Source organism: Idiotropiscis lumnitzeri, chromosome 3, assembly GCF_059441095.1.
Source record: "Idiotropiscis lumnitzeri isolate Australia: NSW breed Sydney's pygmy pipehorse chromosome 3, RoL_Ilum_1.0, whole genome shotgun sequence".
Classification (NCBI taxonomy): domain Eukaryota; kingdom Metazoa; phylum Chordata; class Actinopteri; order Syngnathiformes; family Syngnathidae; genus Idiotropiscis; species Idiotropiscis lumnitzeri.
Genome location: NC_142393.1, coordinates 628,448 through 647,570, shown reverse-complemented (window position 1 = coordinate 647,570; position 19,123 = coordinate 628,448). Strand labels below are relative to the sequence as shown.

Sequence of the window (19,123 nt, the reverse complement as noted above, 5' to 3'; positions counted from 1 at the left end):
AAAAAAAAGGCAAAGTGTCCTGCGCATTGCTCTGATTATGTAAAAATTAACCAAAACGGCAACATTGAAAAATCTTTGAGAAATGTTATTTTTGCATATTTGGGTTCCCAGAGTGGCGCAAATGAGCATTTTTGTCGTCTCCGTCGGCGTTCGCGGAGTTCTGCCACGCTAACGCTGCGATGAGCAACTGACGGCCACGCTGAGTTGCCTCTTGATTCATTAAAAAGAAATTTAAAAATTGGGAGGCGACAAACCCAAATAATTCTTCGCTGATAAATATTCCATAATCGTGAATATGGAGAAAATCACGGAAAAAAACATCGACTGTCGTTTGTGGTTGTAATATCAGCGTCCACCGCTAGATGGCAGACACGACTAAGTTGCGCTTACTCCGTTCTCATACTAGCCGACGCCCACAATATTCTTGTGGATGATATGCACAACTAACTCAAGAATTAATCATTACGAGTTGATTTTTGGGCGGAGAAAATCTTCCGCCAGTGGCGAGGTCTGCAGGAAGTGGCATACAAATTATTATTTGTTTATTTTGAACGGATGTTTGGAACAAATGACGCCACTCGCTCGGAGCGGAAATACGCTTCCGCGAGATCGGATGGATTTGCAATTCGATGTTCACGACAACAAATATTCAAATCTTACAAATATTGCCGTCTCATGTAGAGTTGAAAAAGACCAAAATGTTTGTTTTGTTCGCGTTGCAACAAATAAATGAATGGTCCAAAGAGCTGGCTCGTGCTTTTTTTTTTTTTTAATTCTGTTGAATGAAGAACTTGTTGTTCAACATTGGAAAGCGCTCAACGCAAAAAATATCTTTGGTGCCGCGATCATCGTTTTCATCCCGTCAGCATTCCATCGGAGCGCTTCAAACCTTCCCGCAAGCGACTCGCATGTTTGTTTTCAGCCGCGCGCCACAAACGTCAAACGTCTCTTCTGAGGCCTGCCGGATGCGCGTTGAGCCTTGAAGCGGCGAGCGCCACTCATCGGGATATGCCAAACCTTTCTCCAGCCGAGGGAAGCGGCGAAGCCACACAGGCGGAGAGGCTTTGCGGCCTCCACGGGGCATCACACGCACGCACGGATGTTTTATTGACACATTTGTTGCCTTTTTCTTCATTCGTCACTTTGTGCTCATCCTCACGTGGTCGACAACCGCGCCTGCCGCCTCGCCACTGCAATGATGCGCCATTTCATTGACAAGTGTCTGCCACAGAGCACAAGGAGGCTTTGCCATGCGTCCTGCGTCCTGCGCCGTGTCACATGTCACGGCCACCGAAGAAGAGAGCGGCACATGGCGGACCGTTGCCTCCATTAGCATCGAGTGAGGCCGCGAATCGAAATCCCGCCCAAAGTGGCATCTCGTCTCCAGAGCGCGCCAAATATTAAAGGACATCGCGCTTTGAATATTGTTTACAGCAGTAAGATGTCACGTCGTGAAGTCGCCACGGCGCGATGAGCTCTGCCGGGCAAAATGGCGGCGACGAAGCCGCCGTGGCTCGTGCAAGCCCGCGTGATGTTGCTTTCATCAATCCCACCGACTCCGAGAAAAGAAAAGCAGAATTTGTGCTGGTCTCTGATGACTTGTGCAGTCTGTTCCACTCGTCTAATTAGTCCCGTTGGAATGCAACTCCCCCCCCCCTTCCGCACGCCTCGTCAGCCTCCTCTTCATATCTCGGCGCTTTTTCTGAGCGTGCATGTTTGTATGCATTCTTGCTAAAAGTGGAGCGACATCCCGCAGGCATTTTTCGACTTCCCAAAAAAAAGTGGACTGGAATTGGCTTTCCATCGGCAACATCCGTTCGAAGCAACAGAAACACGCATTTGGGAGTTGAAGGTCCGAAAGAGACGAGACCAATATGAGCGGAAAATCAAAATGAAGAGAACATCGACGAGAGATCGACAACTCGCAAATATTCCGTTTGCAGTTCTTTTAATAATTGATAGTTCTGTCGATTATTTCGTTGAAAAAAACGTTTAACTCTTGTTCTCTTCAGTCAAAAACAAAACGTTCGTTCAAACGGACAGTGTAAAAAAAAAAAAACATCAATTGTTCTTCCAAATTGATGGTGAACAAACATCGATTACGAATCGGTTCCTGGTTTGCTCCGTAACGCGCCGGAAAATGGCCAAAAGTGTGGCCGATTGTTTTCCAAAGTTGTGAAAATGCGCCATCAAAATGTGTTGATTTTGGTTTTTGACGTTCGTTTCATGTTTTGTCTTGTTCCTTCGTGTCTTCCGCCTCGTTAAGCTTATTGTGTCCACCTGTGCTGGTTGCCGCCCCCTCTCGTGTCGTAGCCAATCGGCTCCCTCTTGTCCAGGTGTTCCTCGTTGTCTCGTCAATTTCTTTAAATTTGGTTCCTTGTTTTGTTTGCCTTCACTTCTTGTCGTGTCGCTTTCGTCGTCCGCGTCGTTGTTTGTTTCTCTGGCGGTGATGTCCAGAAACTTTTTTTTTTTTCCACGCCAAGTCCAAGTTGCTTTTTGACTATTTGTTTGGTTACTTTGATTCTTGTTTTGGACTTTCATTTTCTCAGTTCTTTGGTCATTGTGAAAGCCATTCTCTGCATTTGGGTCCTCCGCCATGCCGAAAACCGAAACCTGACCAACAAATAATTGCAGATTATGCAAAATGTTTTCATGTGAGATGCAAGAAAGGTTTTTGACTTTTTGCTGACTCACAAATCTGGTTTTCATCGCAATAATATTTGTACTGCAGGAATATATTTAGTCATATTTCTGAACAATGGAAATTCGCTCGCTTTTGTCGGTCAAACCAAGAATGAAAACTCCAAAACAAGATTTGCTTCAAAAAAAAAAGTTTTGAAATCGATTTTGAGCCTCATGAAGCCTGATAATAAAAATTTGCTGTTGCCGTGTTTTTCCGGGGAGGATTACAACAATTTACAGCTGAGATTCTGAAATTCTCAGCCATAAATATTAAATTGAATCGATTAATTGTTGCACCTTCGCGTGCAGGTAGCATTGAATTGTTTTTCACCATTTCGTTTCCGATTTTCTTTTTTGGGGGGGGGGGCGTTACTAAAACGGCGCCCAATGACACACTTTGGAGCCTAGCATGAGACGTTCGTTCCGCAATTGCAACACAAAAAATTGGAGCGGCTTCATTGGCAACAGTGGCGAATTTCTCTGGCGACACGACGCGTTCCGTGAGCTCGGTCGCTACGGAAACGCGTCTTCTTTATCTCATGTGTCCTCGTTTGAACACACATTTGTATTCTTTGGCATAACCGTCGCTGTTCTGCTGTTAGCCATTGTTTGTCTTTTAATTTGTGTTCTAATTTCCCGCTCATTTCGATGACACCATACGGAAAGCGAATTATTAGAGCGCCAGCGGTTGTGAAAAGCGCTTGAGAAAAGAAGTTGGATTGGATTGTATCGGGAAAATAAAACAAAAAGCCGGCATCTAAATTGCAAATTGAAACGTCAGAGCAAATGTGCGTCTTTCTCGGACATATCGGAGGATTCTCCTCGCTTGCCGCGGTCTTTTCGAGCTAATTGCAAGCTCGAGAGGATTCGGCTGGACAAGTGTCCCCAAGTACAGCCACAAGCGTGCTCGTGCACGTGCACGTGCTCGTGCACGTGCACGAGCACGTTTTCTTTTTCGTGTAGCTTGTGTGTTTCACCTTCTCCATCCATTTGTCCTTTTGAATGCACTTCATGTGGCTTGTAGAAGAGGCCAGTGGCTCAGAATGAAACCTCAAATTTAACGCCCCCCCCCCCCCCGAAATAAATGGCGCGGTGTGTGCGTGCGCACACCAACACGCTCTCATTAAAAGAAGTTTTTGACCGACTCCAGCAGAACGCGCATCTCAGACTTGACATTCTCATCTTCCAAATCAGCTTTTGCCTCTTCCTGCCACGTCCGCACGTCTTCCGCGTGTCCCCCAACACGTCCCCAAAACTTGATCGGAGCCAACCCGCGGTGTCACGCTCCATCCATCCGCGGCTCTCGCTAACCTGGAGAACTTGTTTCACCTCAAGGGACGCTCCCCGCGTCAGGACAAATCGCTCGTCTGCGAGGTTCCGCGGCCGCCCCAAAAACAGCCCGAGGTCAAACAGAGCACGACATTGCGAAAAACGTGATGAGCCATCAGAAGCGCTCGCGTGCCACACACGTGACAGCTATGCACTAAGTATGTTTTACAAACCATTTCAAACGGGTTGTGAGGTAAAAGCCCCAAACTTTGAGAATTCCTCGCAAGCATTTTCCAGCTGCGGATGGAATGGATCCATTTGAAAGGACGTCTTCCGTGCCGCAAAATGACGCCACCGTTGCCTGAAGTGGTGAGCGAGCGGGCCGTCGCTCTACTCTAATTTGTCGGCGAGAAAACTTTAAAAATGCATTCATTCATCCATTCATTCATTCATCACAAGTCGAGCGAGCGAGCGCTGAAGTTGCCCGCTTGCAAAAGCTCCAAGTCGTCCCGAATCGTCCGTTTGACCTCCGGGTGGCTTCGTGTTGCGCACGGCCGCAAAAAGCGGCACGCTAGCCCGACTCAAAACGTCCGCAAGTTGCTTGCGCCGCGTGGAGACAAAAAAAAAAAAGAGGACAACCAAATTGGAAAAGGATCAAACGGAGGAGGTGAAAGGAGAACGCCAAAGTGACTTTTTTCATCGGAAGGAATGTCCAGCTTTTTTTTTTTTTCTTCGTAAGATCAGAAGACGGTTTGTCCCGTAAAACACTTCGGCCGACTGCGTTTCCGTGCCCTAAATGCATCCTTTGGTGAATCGAGCATCTGCTTGGGTGGTCTCGACGGGGCTCGCACGCCGGCCGTCCAAAATAGTTCCACTTTCATTCCAAAATATCAACTCCAAATTTCCACGACGGCGTGTCATCTTGCGTGAATCCTTTTTGCAATTTCTTGGCGTGATTCGGAAGATTTCGATTGTTCGGGAACGCCGTGGAAATGTGCAAAAAGAAGCAAAATCAAACAGGCCATGCCAGACAACGCAATTTCTTTGTTTTTCTCTTTTTTTATTTGCCGCGGTTGTTGTTTCATTGGCATTCTGCTGTGACACGGCGATACGTTTTGGAGGTCAGCCAACAGCCGCAGGAAGCGACCTGATAAATGGAGACGTGATCACTAGCAGCGTCAAATGAATTGACATCTATCTTGGATGTGCACGCCATGTGTGTGTGTGTGTGTGTGTTTCGAATGTCCTTCGTAGCTTCCGCCGATGCTCTTTTCAGTGCACCCAAAACAGATGGCCTTCTGTGACACACACACACACACACACACACACACGCACACACACACACACGCATGCAAATCCACACCCGAGCGAGTCATCAAAATGATCCCATTCCAAAATCGCGACGTGTGATTTTATTTGCGTCGTGTGTGTTGGCGCAGCGACGCGGGTGCGCGGTCGTCGTCGTGGCCTCACAGCGGCTCACGTAAGGTCACGCGGAAATATCTTTGGCAGAGCCGAGACGTCTGCTCAACTGGAACATTTAGCACACGCACGCAAATTGGGATGGCCTTCGCGAGCTGGCGCCGAACGATTTAGACAAACCGTGAACCTCCTCCGCCAGGTGATGGAGAACGAAAACCAGTCAAGAATTAGTGACCGCCAGAGTGAAAAGTTGACACTAAAAGAAACGAATGAAGACAATTGAAGCTTCAGGCTAAGACTGCTCGATAAAACAATTTCCAACCCTCGGAAAATAAGAGAAAATAATGAAGATTTTTTCTTTTTGGGAAAAATCCAACAGCCTTACTACAGTCGATGACAAAGCAAACGCGGAACTTTCCGTTCTTTGGGCTTGTCAAGTGAACGGAAACCGAGTCAAAGCGATGCCTTTTGAGGTCCAACGTGGACGATAAGCGCGCATTCACGTCTGGAAGGAAATGTTGCTTCACGCGACAAAACGTGCTTGGATCAATCCACGAGGAATGAAAATGATCGGAGGAATTTGTATCCCAGCGTCTGGCCGGTCAAAATGGATGCTGCCTCTGCCGTTGCCATGGTAACGCACTTTGCTAGTCTAGAATTATAATTAGTGGACTTGCACAAACAGCTCGCGTGTTGCGCCCACCAAAAGGTCACGAGGGAGGGTTTTTTTTTTTCGTCGTCACTCGAATATTTCCTACTTCAAGTAGACGTCAGTCCGCTCCATTTCAAATTTTCAAAGTTTCATTTGCCGCTTCGGAGAAAATGCAAACAACTTTTATTGATCGGAGGAACGACGACTCGCTTCGTTTTCGTTGTTCTTCCCATTTCGTGTCCGTCATTCCACCCAAAAAGGACAAAAAAAGCAAAATCGGGCCAACTTATTTTGTCAATCCTCCATTTTGACATCTGGAGCGCGACGGTGACCTTTTTGTGTTGGACATCCGCTCAGTCGGGGCAGATGTTACGCACACTCTCTGTAATTTGACTTCATAATACTTGGCCGAGCACACTCGCTCCCCGCAAGTCACACACACGCGCACGCACACACACACATGTTTACAAAGCACTCATGATGGAAAAATAAAACTTCCAATTGGCTTCATGAACCGGCTGCCGAATTTTGGAGTTCTCTTGATGGCACTGTTGTTTTGAAAAGGACGAGGGGTTGTGCTTTCAGCCCAATGTTGAACAGAGAGGAGTCCAAAAATACCACAACTGGTTCATCAAGCAAATTTGAAGCTTCACTCCAAAGCATCACCGACTCAAATGAGAAGAGCGCACCACCCGGCCCTCCATTTTTGACAAAAATAATAATTGTGAAAAATGCAATCCAACCGAGATGCGCAAATGTGGCGAATGCTAATTGTCCACTTCAACATTGCAGCACAATTTAACATTTCAAATTGAAATCAACCAAAAGAAACCAGCAAGCGCCTTTTCAAGACTTTTCAAACTTTCTTTAAAAAAGCTTTGACATGTTAATCAGCCCTGAAAACAATCAATCGCTCTGTCGCGACTCAGCATGTTTTCAAATTTCAAAGCAAGGCAGAATAAAAAGCTAAAACTGCAACTAGTTGGTTTATTTTGAGGAGGGGGGGGGTTGTTCTGTTTTTTTTGACAATATTTTTCTTTTGACTGTGATGGTGTTGCTCTGCAAAATCATCTTTTTGGATGTTGTACAATTTTTCAGTTTTGGACAACAAATTAACGATGTTCGAGAACGGCAGCTTTTGCCGACCGAGGCCTTTTTTTGCACGGCCGCGGTGGCGTTTGCCGGATTGGGCGCCGCGGGGCCAGGTGGTGGGAATTTGTTGGAGATTAAAGAGCGAACCGGCTCAACCTTGCCCCGACGCGCATGCCACCTCTGGCGCGGCAGGCGGCCTCCGTCTGTCCTGGGTGGCGAGAAACGGGAATGTGGAAGAGGATTTCGTGAGCCTAATCGGGAAGCCAAAAACACAATTTTGAGCAAGCGTTTTGTTGGGTTTTTTTTCTTGCTTTTGTGCCCGCAAGACTGGCAATCAAACGGCGAAGCAAACGCTTTGCTGATCTTGGCCCTGATTTGAAAATGGAGTGACGTTGATGACTTCATGTTAGCTGCTTAAATGTCAAGGACGACCACTTTTCTCTTTGCGTAATTGAACAGAGCTTATGAAGAGAGTGTGTGTGTGTGTGTGTGTGTGTTCCGCTCTACGCGCTTGTTATGCAGATTTTCCCCAATTCCCAAAGCAGAGGACAACAACAACCTCCGTCGGTTTTTGGGCTTTGACACACGAGCAAGAATTTGAGTCTTCGAGCTTTCCAATCGAATCAAAGCGCAAGTTTGTTGTCAAACGGCACAAACTTCAAGACAATTCCATCTTGCGCTTTGCTTCCGATCGGTCCTTTGAGCTTCTTGCTAACGTCCGTCCATGCGATCGTCCATCAGCTGCCGCTTATCGACGGTCGGGTCGCGAAAGCAAAAGCCGCGGCGTCCATCGTTCGATGATTGCCAAATTGCCAATTGAAGGTTTGTTTGTTTTTTTTCTCTCCTTTGCACTCTAAAAACAGTTGCCTTCAAATGATTTGCAGGCAAAAAGCGGACCGACACACCCGTTTGCGTTTTGTGCAAAATCGCCCAATTTTGTTAGTTGTTGTTTTTTCCTCTCAGAATTTTGGCTCGAATAGAACGAAAATGTCCACGAAAAAAAAGTACCAAATGTGACCCAAACGTTTTTATTCTTTACATGCTGATTAATTACAGATTGCCGCACACGATTACAGAGGACTGCTTTCCACCCAACAAACATTTACTTGTATTCATTTTTTTGTGAGCCCGCAATGAATATTGGAATTTACATTTCATTTCATTTCACTGCTGCGTGTTTTTAATGATGAGCGCGTCAAACAACAAATCAAACTTGGATGTCGACTCACCGTGTCCATCACGTAAATTGTTGTGAGAGAAAATTCGCACTTCAAGAATTTATGCATTGTAAACCACCACAATGACGACGATGACGATGACGACGACGACGACGACGACGACGATGACAATGACGACGATGACAATGACGACGATGACGATGACGACGACGACGATGACGATGATGCCGACATTTCCGCTCAAAATTGTGGCAACTGTTTCAATGTTTCGTGTTGGCATTGATTGTAAAAGCTGTAAAGTTTTCACTGGATTGCGTAACCAGGGTGAATCGGTGACAGAAATTGTTCACAGCTTCACTCTCATCCCCCAAATCCCTCTCTCAGCATATCAGCCTATGCACACACACACACACACAAAGGTTGAAGTGGATACAAGCTGTGCATGAGAGACTGAATACATTTAGCGTACGAATTGCGACCTCTCGCGTATTTTTCTTCAAGTTGAAGAACGGAGATATGAATTTGTGAGAAGCGGCGGCCTGGCTTTGCGTGGCTTTTGGTGTCCACTGAAGATGCTTACGTTGAAAATCAAATAATCCACTTGTGATTTCGGCAGATTTTTCCTGCCTCGATTTGGTTTACCGTGTTCTGATTGAAGAATCGTATCCAAACGCTACAGCAACAACATCTGTGTGTGTGTGGGGGGGGCGGGGGGTGTTGTCAAGCTAGTGAAATAGCGTGTAGACAATGTGTGGACTTTTACAGTAGGGCTGTGCAATTAATGAAAATTCAACACTCAATAATGACAAAATTGGCATCATTGTAAAAATAATTTATTCGAGTTAACAATATTATATATAACATTGTTCAAATAGTTGTCCTTTTGCATGGTCGAATACGATCGGGAGTATTCTTGAGTTCAAAATGTGGACGTTCTATTGAAATTGTTTATTTCAATGTTGCAATTTCGAAAAGTGTAGACCAAGTCAACGGGGGGTCTTGGGGGGGTTTCCATGTGTTGTTTGGGTGTAACGAGTGGGCTTTGCACGTTGTCGTACTCATTTTGCTCACGTGTGGCTTTGATATTGGCGGAATGTGAGTTAAACAATTGGCATCTTGAAACGCGTCAAGACTCCGAGACCGACGTAGTCCAAAGTTTTTTTTTATTTCTTTCATCTGTTTAGCCTGCCGCGGACTTGTCCAAAATGGTCCACGGCCCGGTTCTTGGAGACCACGGTATATTGCGCTGGTCTTAGTGAGCAGAAACACTACAGACACACCGAGCCAAGAAAGCCGTCATGACTCAATGTTATTACTCGGCGGAAGAGGGAAAATATTGTCTTTGCGCACCACTTGAGAGCAGAAATAGAGAGAAGCCAGAACGGAAGCAGGTGAAAGCGGGAAAAGCCGGGCCAAGCCGAGCCAAGCGGCGAGCCAAGCGGCGAGAGCGACGCTGGTGACACGCTTTGCAGGAGGAAGCCAGACAAGCTTTTTTGTTGCGGGAACACAAGTAGCTCAGCAGGCAGCTGTTGGCGAGCGCTTCCAAGCAACACGGCGGAAATCAATCTCTCTCAGCGTGGCCCAACACTCGCGCTCACGCCCACACCGGCGCTCACTCGATAGCAAATCCAAACGGCTCGGCCAAAGCAAACGTTTCCTCGGTGCGGCCATGTTTCGCCCGTCGGCTCAACGACACGCTCGCTTCGGTTCATCGGCGGCCGCAACGAAGAAGCGCTCGTGATCGACAGGCCGCCGGAACAACAAAACCAAGTCACGCGCACGCACAGACGATGAGTTCATCTGCTTTTTGTCTTCAAGCATTGCTTAGTTGGTTCCACTCGCTTGTTTTGTTTTTTCCTGTTCTTGTCGTTGCCAGCGCCTTTTGTCGGCATTTCCGTTTTTCGGTCAGTTGATGAAATTTGTTGACGCTTCTTTTTGGTTACGAGCAGAAATACGACAGCGAGCCACAACTGCTTCGACTTTGACCAAGTGAGTGAGCCATCTTGGCTGCCAGGATGGCCGAGTGGTCTAAGGCGCCGCGTTCAGGACCCAGTCTCCCCAGGAGGCCTGGGTTCCAATCTCAAATTTCCCCATTGTGGGACTAATAGAGGGAATATTATTATTATCTTTTGTGGTTTTCCAGATCCGAGCCGTCATTTGGACAAAATTGTGATGCAAATTCTGGTGCAAACGTGCCGTGGCGGAAGTGAAATCAATTCAACTCACTTGCGTTTTTGCACGTTTTCTATTTAAAACAAGCGTACTTTGCCTTTTGCTAACATATGAGACAAAAATCAAAAATGTCACATTCACACCGTTGATTTTGGTTTTGGACTTTGGTTTCATCTTTTTCCTTTTTTTTTTTTCTTGTATCAAAGCTGATTGCGACCAACTGCGCTCTTGTCGCCGCCCTCGCTCGTGTTAGCCAATCAGCACGCTCCAAACTTTTGTGCCTGGTCCAGGTGTTCCTCGTTGTCTTGTCGACACGCTCGACACGATGACGAACGATGACGCGTTTGCGTCGCTGTGGTGCGTCTACGTGGACACGTGCGCGACTGTCCGACTCCTGATTGGTGAAGAATGGTGGCACAATCGTCAAATCTGCATTTTGTACGCAAAGAGGAGAGAAGCCGTAAACGTAAAACCGATTTTTGTGCCGACGCTTGGAGGGTCACGTACTGGCAAAAGATATTTTTGTACGAACAAAATAGTTGACATTTCGCTTACGTAATTGTGGCCTAAATGGAACGGCATCCGTTTCCTCCGAACGCGATTGCAGACATCTCCACCTTTGGGTGAGACGCACCACGCGTGCAGCAACAATTTCAAAGACGTTCCGCGCAGGAAAAAGAAATTCCGCTTCAGCCTCCGGCACAAAACAATGACATGAAGTCTTAGCTGACCTTTGACCTTTTAAAGACACCATCACCTCATTTGAGGACGGTCGGACGATTTGTGAGTCCACCAAACGGAATTAAGACGGGAAGCACGTGACATCTTGAAAAGGGACGGGATTTTATTGTTTTACCCTCAACTCAGATTCACCACTAAATCCCCCGAAATAATCTCTGTGCCGTCAAACAAACAGAACAATGCGGTGAGGATCGGCAAATAGGTTTTTGGGGGAGGGGGGGAAGGATTTGGGAAAGGCCCAAAAGCCAAAATGCAAGCCCAATGATGTCGAGCGCAGGTGCGGCATCCGGGAAGGCGCGAGGCCGCAAAATGTCAACCGGAATGCTAATAAAGTTGGATTCCGTCCGATTGGCTCAAATTAGAATTCTTCTTGTGCTTTCAAACACTCCCGGCGAGCGTCTCACACTGCCGCGACAACTGAGACACTCTTGTGTTCTCCTCATGCACGAAATCCCTTTACGACGACAAATCATATATTTTGTCGTCTAAAATGGACAAAATTGCTCACATCGCATTTGAGGGAAGACTCAAAACCAGCAACTCGGCTTTTTTGGAGAGATGATCATGCGTCGGCGAGGGAGCGAGCCAATTTTTACACGCGATCCGTCGGAAATTTCTTTGCACCCTAGTGGCCTCGCACAATTGTATATACATTAAAATACAAATTGTATTTCGTGCCGGGCCGATATTTGGCATTTTATATTTTATTATTGGCATCTTTCTTTTTTTTTTTTGATAACTTTCAAGGCCGGTAAATTTGAAGCTCGCTGGTTCGCTGCGGCATACGTCACTCTTTCTCTCTCTCTCTGGTGTGCTGGCGGCCCTGCCTGCAGAAGCGGATTGGCCCGCCCACTGCACCTTGTGCGGTGGATGGCAGCCAATCAGCAGTACGCTGCCTGTTTGCTTTTTCACCTCGGGAAAGCAGAAGGACGTGATGATCCCGCTTGCATTACTGTCAGCGCGGCCTCCTGAGCACACTTGGGTCGCATCTCACGATAGAAGGCGCTCCGAAACTTGACGCGCGGAGGTGCGCCCCCTGCTGGAGCTCCGTGTGGATTACGTTCGCTCGTCTTGGAAAGTGCCGGCCAGGGAGTCGATATCTCCTCAAGACTTCCACACTTTGACATTTCATTCAAAGAAAAAAATCATCGTATGTTTTATGTCGTTGATGTCGTGAGACGTGGCGGGCCTAGTCCAGAACCCTGCGCGACACCTTTTGAGATGTGCAAACGGCTCAGAAAGAAGTCGGTCCGGCCTCAATGACGGCGGCCGTAAAACCAAGTGACAACGCTTTCAACATTCCGCAATCTTTCAGTGCAGTTCCGAACAAAATCAAATGACTTTGCAAACGCAGCGGCAGCTCAACAACCGTCACATTCCAACGACGTGCAAGCGCCATTTAATTTTTTTTTTCTTTAGCCAAAGCTGGGAGCGATTCCTGCTCACTCGAGACACTAAAGCGGAAATTGAGAAAATGGCGGCAAAATAAGGCGGCACGAGTTGCTTTTGTGTGTCGCGCTGAAACACACGAAGCTTCATGCGCAATGAAAATCTGCAACTGAGAACGTGTCGCCATTGCGGACGACAACTCGACGAGCGCCCCAACTTAAAAAGAACATCATCAAAGACGGAAAGAGAAACGTGCACAACAAGCAGGAGGACAACAAGCCACAGGACATGAAAATATCAGCACGTGTGTGTGTGTGTGTGTGCGTGTGTGTGTGTGTGTGCGTGTTCTCATTCGAATTAGTCAACGGAGGCTTTCTTGTGTCATGTCGCAGCCTTTGGGACGTCATTTGCTCTTCACTTTTCCTTCCTAATCACGACTGGCCACACAAAAAGCTCTCCCTTAGAGCAGTGGAAGAACACACACACACACACACACACACCACAATTAGGTATGTGTCGTTGCTCCTGATGACGAAAGCTTCGTTGCGCGTTTTGGACTGGTGGCGACGAGCCGTAACGAGTCCAGTGCCGTCGTTTGTTTTTTTCTTTGTCAGAACCGTCGCCGCTCGTCAAAAATTCTCGGGGCTCGTGATCGACACCTAAAATAAGATGACACGTAGTCACGGACGTACAACTGGCCACCAATTTCATATCAAGCAAAAGTAAATGTTTTTGTTTGGCAAACGTTCTCAACGCTTCTCGCTCTCCATTTATGCGAAAAATGATGACATTTGAAAGGTTTGCTTTCATGTGACGGCTCCAACAAACGAGTCATGTGACAACAGCACCTGAGGCCGAAGTCTCCCTGATCGACCGAGACGTGCGGATCACGTGAGCAAGAAGAAATAAAAGCAAACGTAGCACCGTGTCACGGAAAGAGGAACGGGGGCGGAACGGGGGCGGAACGGGGGCGGGGGCAGACAAGTTTTCTGAATATGCCCGCAGGGTCGAGGTTGGAACGGTTCCGAGGTCGTGGCCGGACCTCGAAAAAAGGCTCAAGTGCTCAGCTCTGGGAGCAGGAAAGCAGCACTCTTTCTTCTCATCCAAAATAACCGCATCAAAGTCCAAAATATGTCGCATTCCAACCAAAAGTACGGTTTTAAAAACAAAAGTTTGACATTTTTGCCGACAACTTTTAAAGACTAAAATATTGAATCCTCAAAAGTACGCCCAATTTCCAATTGTCAGCTTTGCTCGCATACTCGCGGACGCCAAAATGTTGTGAAAACACCAACCCAAGACTATTTGGACCCAACGATTTTTTTTTTTTTAAGACGGCAAATTTGATGTTCAAGAGAAAGACGCCGTGCACGGTCATGACGTGTGCAAATGAAAAGAAAACGAAAATGGCAGCGCCCCAAAGTCACTCGGAGGGAGATGGATGGCTTTCAGCTCACATACGCGACACGTCATCACTCATGTCGGACAAACATGCACACACGTGCACGTGCATGAGCGTTCATGCACGTGCACGTGCAGGCGAGTCCTTTCATATTCAAACTGAGTCACGTGCGCTCCCACGTTCGCGAATATTTCGCTCTTATTAACCTTCCGTACGTGCCACTTGCACTTTCATGCTTTGCAGTCTCATCGGGAAGTGTGGAAAACACTTGTGAGCGCACACACACGCGAGCCCCCCCCCCTACACACACACACACCTCAACACTAACAACAACAACAACCTCATTAGTGAACGAGACGCCCCCCCCGTCAGTGCATTCATTTTGTTCCATTCATCCTTCGGAAATTAGCATCTTCATATTCATTAAAGCTGCAAATGCATTTAGCTTCTCTTCATGTTAAAAAAAAAAACAAAAACAAAAACATCCGACTTTGTCCAGAGTTGAATCACTTGAAGCAGATGACATTTTTTTTTCTGCTCTCACACTGATGGGTAAATAATAAATTAAAGTGGGCGTGGCCAACATGTGACCGTACAAGCACTGAACACAAATGTGAAAAGTCATGTTAGCGATAGCGCTCATGCTAACGCAACACGAAAATGTGACCAGGCGGATCGTAGAAGACGTTGATGCGGATCGAAGCGAAAACATTTCAAGCCGTAAATTGATGTGATTGAATCGAAGATATTCAAACGCTCATCCAGTATCTCTGCTTTGTCTGTAATCGTGATTACAAAGCGCTTTTCCACTTCCTCCTTTTGCACGTCTCTACTTGCTATTTCCATTTCACGCTACGCAAGAAGCACGTCGAGTTGCCCTTTCACACTGGACATTGAACTTGGACACCTTCCACATTGGCCTCAGAAGTTATCTGGTGCTTTTGTGACCGAGAGTTGGCTAGCTCGTTAAACTTACACATCGAAAAATACATGCACAAAAATAGGAAAAATTCAAAAAATTCGATGCTCGTTTTTTTTTCTTTAACAACAAATTAGTTAAGAGTGAATCAACAGCGCCTCCGCTGGTTGCAGCCAAGTACTGCTCTCCATTTTGCCTCAAATGTTTCATGATGCAATTAATCCACACAGCTGACAACATTCTAAATAGTTACTATTACCATCCAGAGCAGAAAAAAATATGTTATATAGATGACACTAAATAAATACTTAATTTATAAACGGAGTCACATTTCATACTAAGTAGGCCAGTTGAAGAGAAAATAAATCAAATATAAATGAAAACTAAATCCCTCCCACCTTTGCTGGCCAAATGGCAAATTCCTTTAAAAAATGGCAGCAAGCAAAATGTTGACATCTGCAAAAGCTCCGTACGGAAGAAGGTGTACAACCGAAGTTACTTCCGCGGCCTCGAATCGGCCAATCGCTTCATCTCTCCGACACTCTCTGCTGTCAGTCATCTCACGGCAACTTCTCGCTCTTATTAAATTGCAACGTATCACTCGCGCTCTTCGTCGGGCTTGTAAAAGCAAAGTGGGAGCAGGAGCAGCTGGGTGCCGAAATGTAACTGCAATTGCAAAATCCTGATTTGTTGCAGTCAAAAAAAAAAAAAAAAAAAGTTTGCAGTTACAAGGCGACACTTTGAGGAAGTAAAAAAAAAAAAGAGAAACAATTTAAAAGCATGAATGTTCAGAAGGCAGAAAAATGTCACAGACGCCGCAAAGATATTTTACGTCCCTGCAACGATTTCCCTTCAGATGATTTGACACACGGCTTGTCCTCATTGCCTCCCTGAGCTGACTTTGGACGCAAAGCAGGCCACACCCGGCCGAGACCGGTCGCCATCCAATCGCACGGTCCCTTCCGTCAAGCAAGCAGTCACGCTCACATTGTCACGTTTGGACAATGTGAGCGTCTTCAGTGAAACTCAAGCGCATCTTTTTGGAACGTGGGAGGAGCCGAGATTCAAACCGAGAACCTCAGAACTGTGAGCCGCCTGTGCTGCCCAACTTCATCACGACGAATGCGACCGTTTTCCCTCCCACGTGCACATTTGCAATAAGTCGTCGCTTCCATCTTGAAAAAGGCCGCAACACGAGGCAGGCGGGTGGCCGATGTGTCGTCTGCGTTAAAGAAAGAAAATTGAAAAAACACAACAACCTGACCTCATTCCTGTCAACCGCCATTTGAGATGAACTCCAAATACAAGACCTCACAGACAGAAGAAGAATGAAAAGAATTTCCCGGAGACTCAAACATCAACAAGCGTATCTTATTCGGTAGCATTGTTAGCGGACCGATTTCACAATATAAATTCATTTTTTGTCCAAATAATAACTTGTGAATTGTAAATGACAATTGGGAAAAATTGAACAGACGCATGCTGTAATATAAAGAACACAAACAACAACTTGGGTTAGAAAAGAATGAATTAATTATAATAATAATAATAAAAAATGTATGTGCGCGCGTGCGCGTGTGCACGTGTGCGCAACACCCAAGCAACCGCAGTCATTAGTCTGCAATATAAGAATAAGAAGTGAGAGCAGGTTTTGTTTTTGTTTTGCCTCTCGGCAAAATGACACCAGCGCGATGCTTCTCGCTCTTTTTTTTTTCATAAATTTTAATCGAGCGGCAACGTGTTTATGAACTTTCTTGTCACTTTCCCTCTGGTGGATGCGCAATCAACGCGCTCAGAAGAGAGCTGATTCCCAAGAGTGCGCGCGCGCGTGTGCGTGCTTGCGTGTCGCACTGGCACGGCCCATACCTGTTGGTGCGGTGTGGTCTGGTTCCGTTAGCCCCGAGAGCAGACTTCTCTTCTCATGGCGGCTCTCATCGCCTCTCCGGTGTCATTTTCTCGCTTTCCGGGTCTCGTTGCGGCATAAAAAAAATCCGCTTTCCCGCCTTCCGCCTCCCGCTTTCCCGCCTCCTGCCTCCACAGCCCAGCTGCAAAGACACGGACGCGGCACCGGATTGCTTTTCCTCCCGCTTGTCCTCCCCGGGAAAAGGTCCACTGAGAGTTCGGCAGCTGTCTCCTTTCCTTCGGCACTGAGATGGCCACGAAGCAAACTTAGTTGTGGCGCCCGACGGCACCCGTGGCCGAAAAATCCAAACGAAAGCCGCACATCGGGCTTTGCTGCTTGCACAATCCTTCTTGAAGGACGAGAAGGTACCGGTGCAGTCGTGTGCCGCTGTTCCAATCTGACGGCAGCTCGCCTGCCTGCTTGCTTGATGTCCTCCTGCAGGATGAGCGAGAAGCTGTGCGTGACTGGCTGTCAGAGTCGAGCAAGTGGAGCAGCGCCCTCTCGCGGTCTTACGTGGGATCAGCTGCCTTGAGTCTGTGTTGGAGGCAACTGAGCAGGAGGACAACGCGACCCAGATCGCGAAAGATATTAAATCGATGTGAAATGAGGGTTAAGAAGGTAGATTATTTTTTTTTTTTTTTTTAGTTGAAGACTGTTTGTCAATCGAAGTTTGTAATTCAAAGAGGTTGTTGAATTCGACATGTATTTTGGTTGAATTAAAAAAAAATGACAGCTCAATGTTTAGCTTCATCGTAGATTCAACACTTAAGACGAACCATATTTCAACATTTTGCTATCTGGAGAACTTTGTCAGCGACTTTCAACATGAGACCATTGGACAGAGTAAGTGATAAAGATGACACATGCTGACTTCTGACAAGGGAGGATTGTGCATCGCTGGGCTATATTTTTTCCTCAAATGCTATATTTTACTTTTTAAATGAACCCGCTGTTCAGCTCATTTGCAAGTGATTTAGTAAAAAATGTTCAATTATATCTAATAATAAAAAAATAGTAACGATAACATGGTGGAGGTCGGGGGTCGAGAAAATTGATTTTTTAATATGCGGTTGTGCATTTCGAGGCGACTTGATGGCAAAACGTTTTCAAAAGACTTTTTCGCATTTCACGCGGCTCTTCTCGCGGTGTCACAATGGCCAGCGGAGGGCCGACAAACAACAGAAACTTTCTCGAGTGGCAGAGGTCAACTTCCCAAAACACATCCACAAAACGTTTATAGCGTGCGCTTGTCCGTGCGTGTGCTGATGAGGATCGGTTGCGCACGTGGATGGCGGTGTAACGGATCCGTGCTGATGTGTGACGGGGAGTGCGTGTGCACGTCAGGTGTGCGCCAACTCGTCTATCGGCCGCTGAGCTCGTCTGCGACCGCGGCCGAGACTTCGCATCACCGACGTCTCCTTTCCGTCCCGCTTTGCAACATTCTCGCTTTTCTTTTCACTTGGCCGTCTGTCGACCGCCACGTTATCTTCTACTTGAATCCACGCCTTCGTGGCGGCCGCCCGCGGGATTGGTCAACTGGACGAAGCCTTCGAATGGACATGTGGAGCTCCAGATAAGAGACAAATGCTTGGAATTGCCACTCGGAAGCCGTCACAAATCATCCCGACTCTTTTGGGACGAGCGTCACCCTCAGCCCGGCGTTTGTGAACACGCTCCGGTTGGTGGCCTCGCAGCGATTTCCACGCGCCAAACGCAGACCTTGGTGGATTTCTGTGTCCGCAAAGATAGAGAATTCCCTCCGAGAGCAGCTTTGCGCTCCGCATGACCGCATTAGCGGCGCCTAATCGTCAACGAGGGCGAGAGGATATATTAGCGGAGTAGGTCAGAGTCGCCTGATGACTTTTGTTTGTCAAACATTTCCTTGGCAAAGTGGAAAGCAGCTCAAAGATGGAGACTAAATGCAGCCAAATCCTGCTGGAGCGTGACATAATCCCCCCCAAACATTTGCCACACGGCACACACGCGTGATGAGCCGAGTTGTTCAAGACCCGGCAACGTGAATTTGCTTCTTCGTACGTTGGAAAACGAACTGCTGAAAATGTGCAAAGACGGGCAACTGTCATGTGGATTTTCATTCACCATTGCAAATTTTTTTTTGGAAAGCAAAAATGATTCAAATGGTGCCGTGTCGGGACGGGCAGGAGTTGACACTACATCACAATTTCAACGTGCTCGTTTTTATCGCAAAGTGTAAGAATTTTTAAAAAAAAGCAAAACAAACGAATGAAATCAAAATCAGCCAAAACCTTACAAATGATTTAAAAATGAAAATGTGACTTTT

General features: G+C 46.8%; 1 protein-coding gene across 1 annotated transcript in view; it reads right to left on the bottom strand.

Annotated features, from left to right (window-relative positions):
* Positions 1–17,275, bottom strand: part of LOC148339303 (chemokine-like protein TAFA-2) — a 36,039-nt gene extending 18,764 nt beyond the window's left edge. Inside the window, exon 1 of the mRNA XM_088290581.1 lies at positions 16,785–17,275. The gene's annotated coding sequence lies outside the window, so the exon portion shown is untranslated. The remainder of the gene's footprint in view (positions 1–16,784) is intronic.
* Between the last annotated feature and the right edge of the window lie 1,848 nt (positions 17,276–19,123).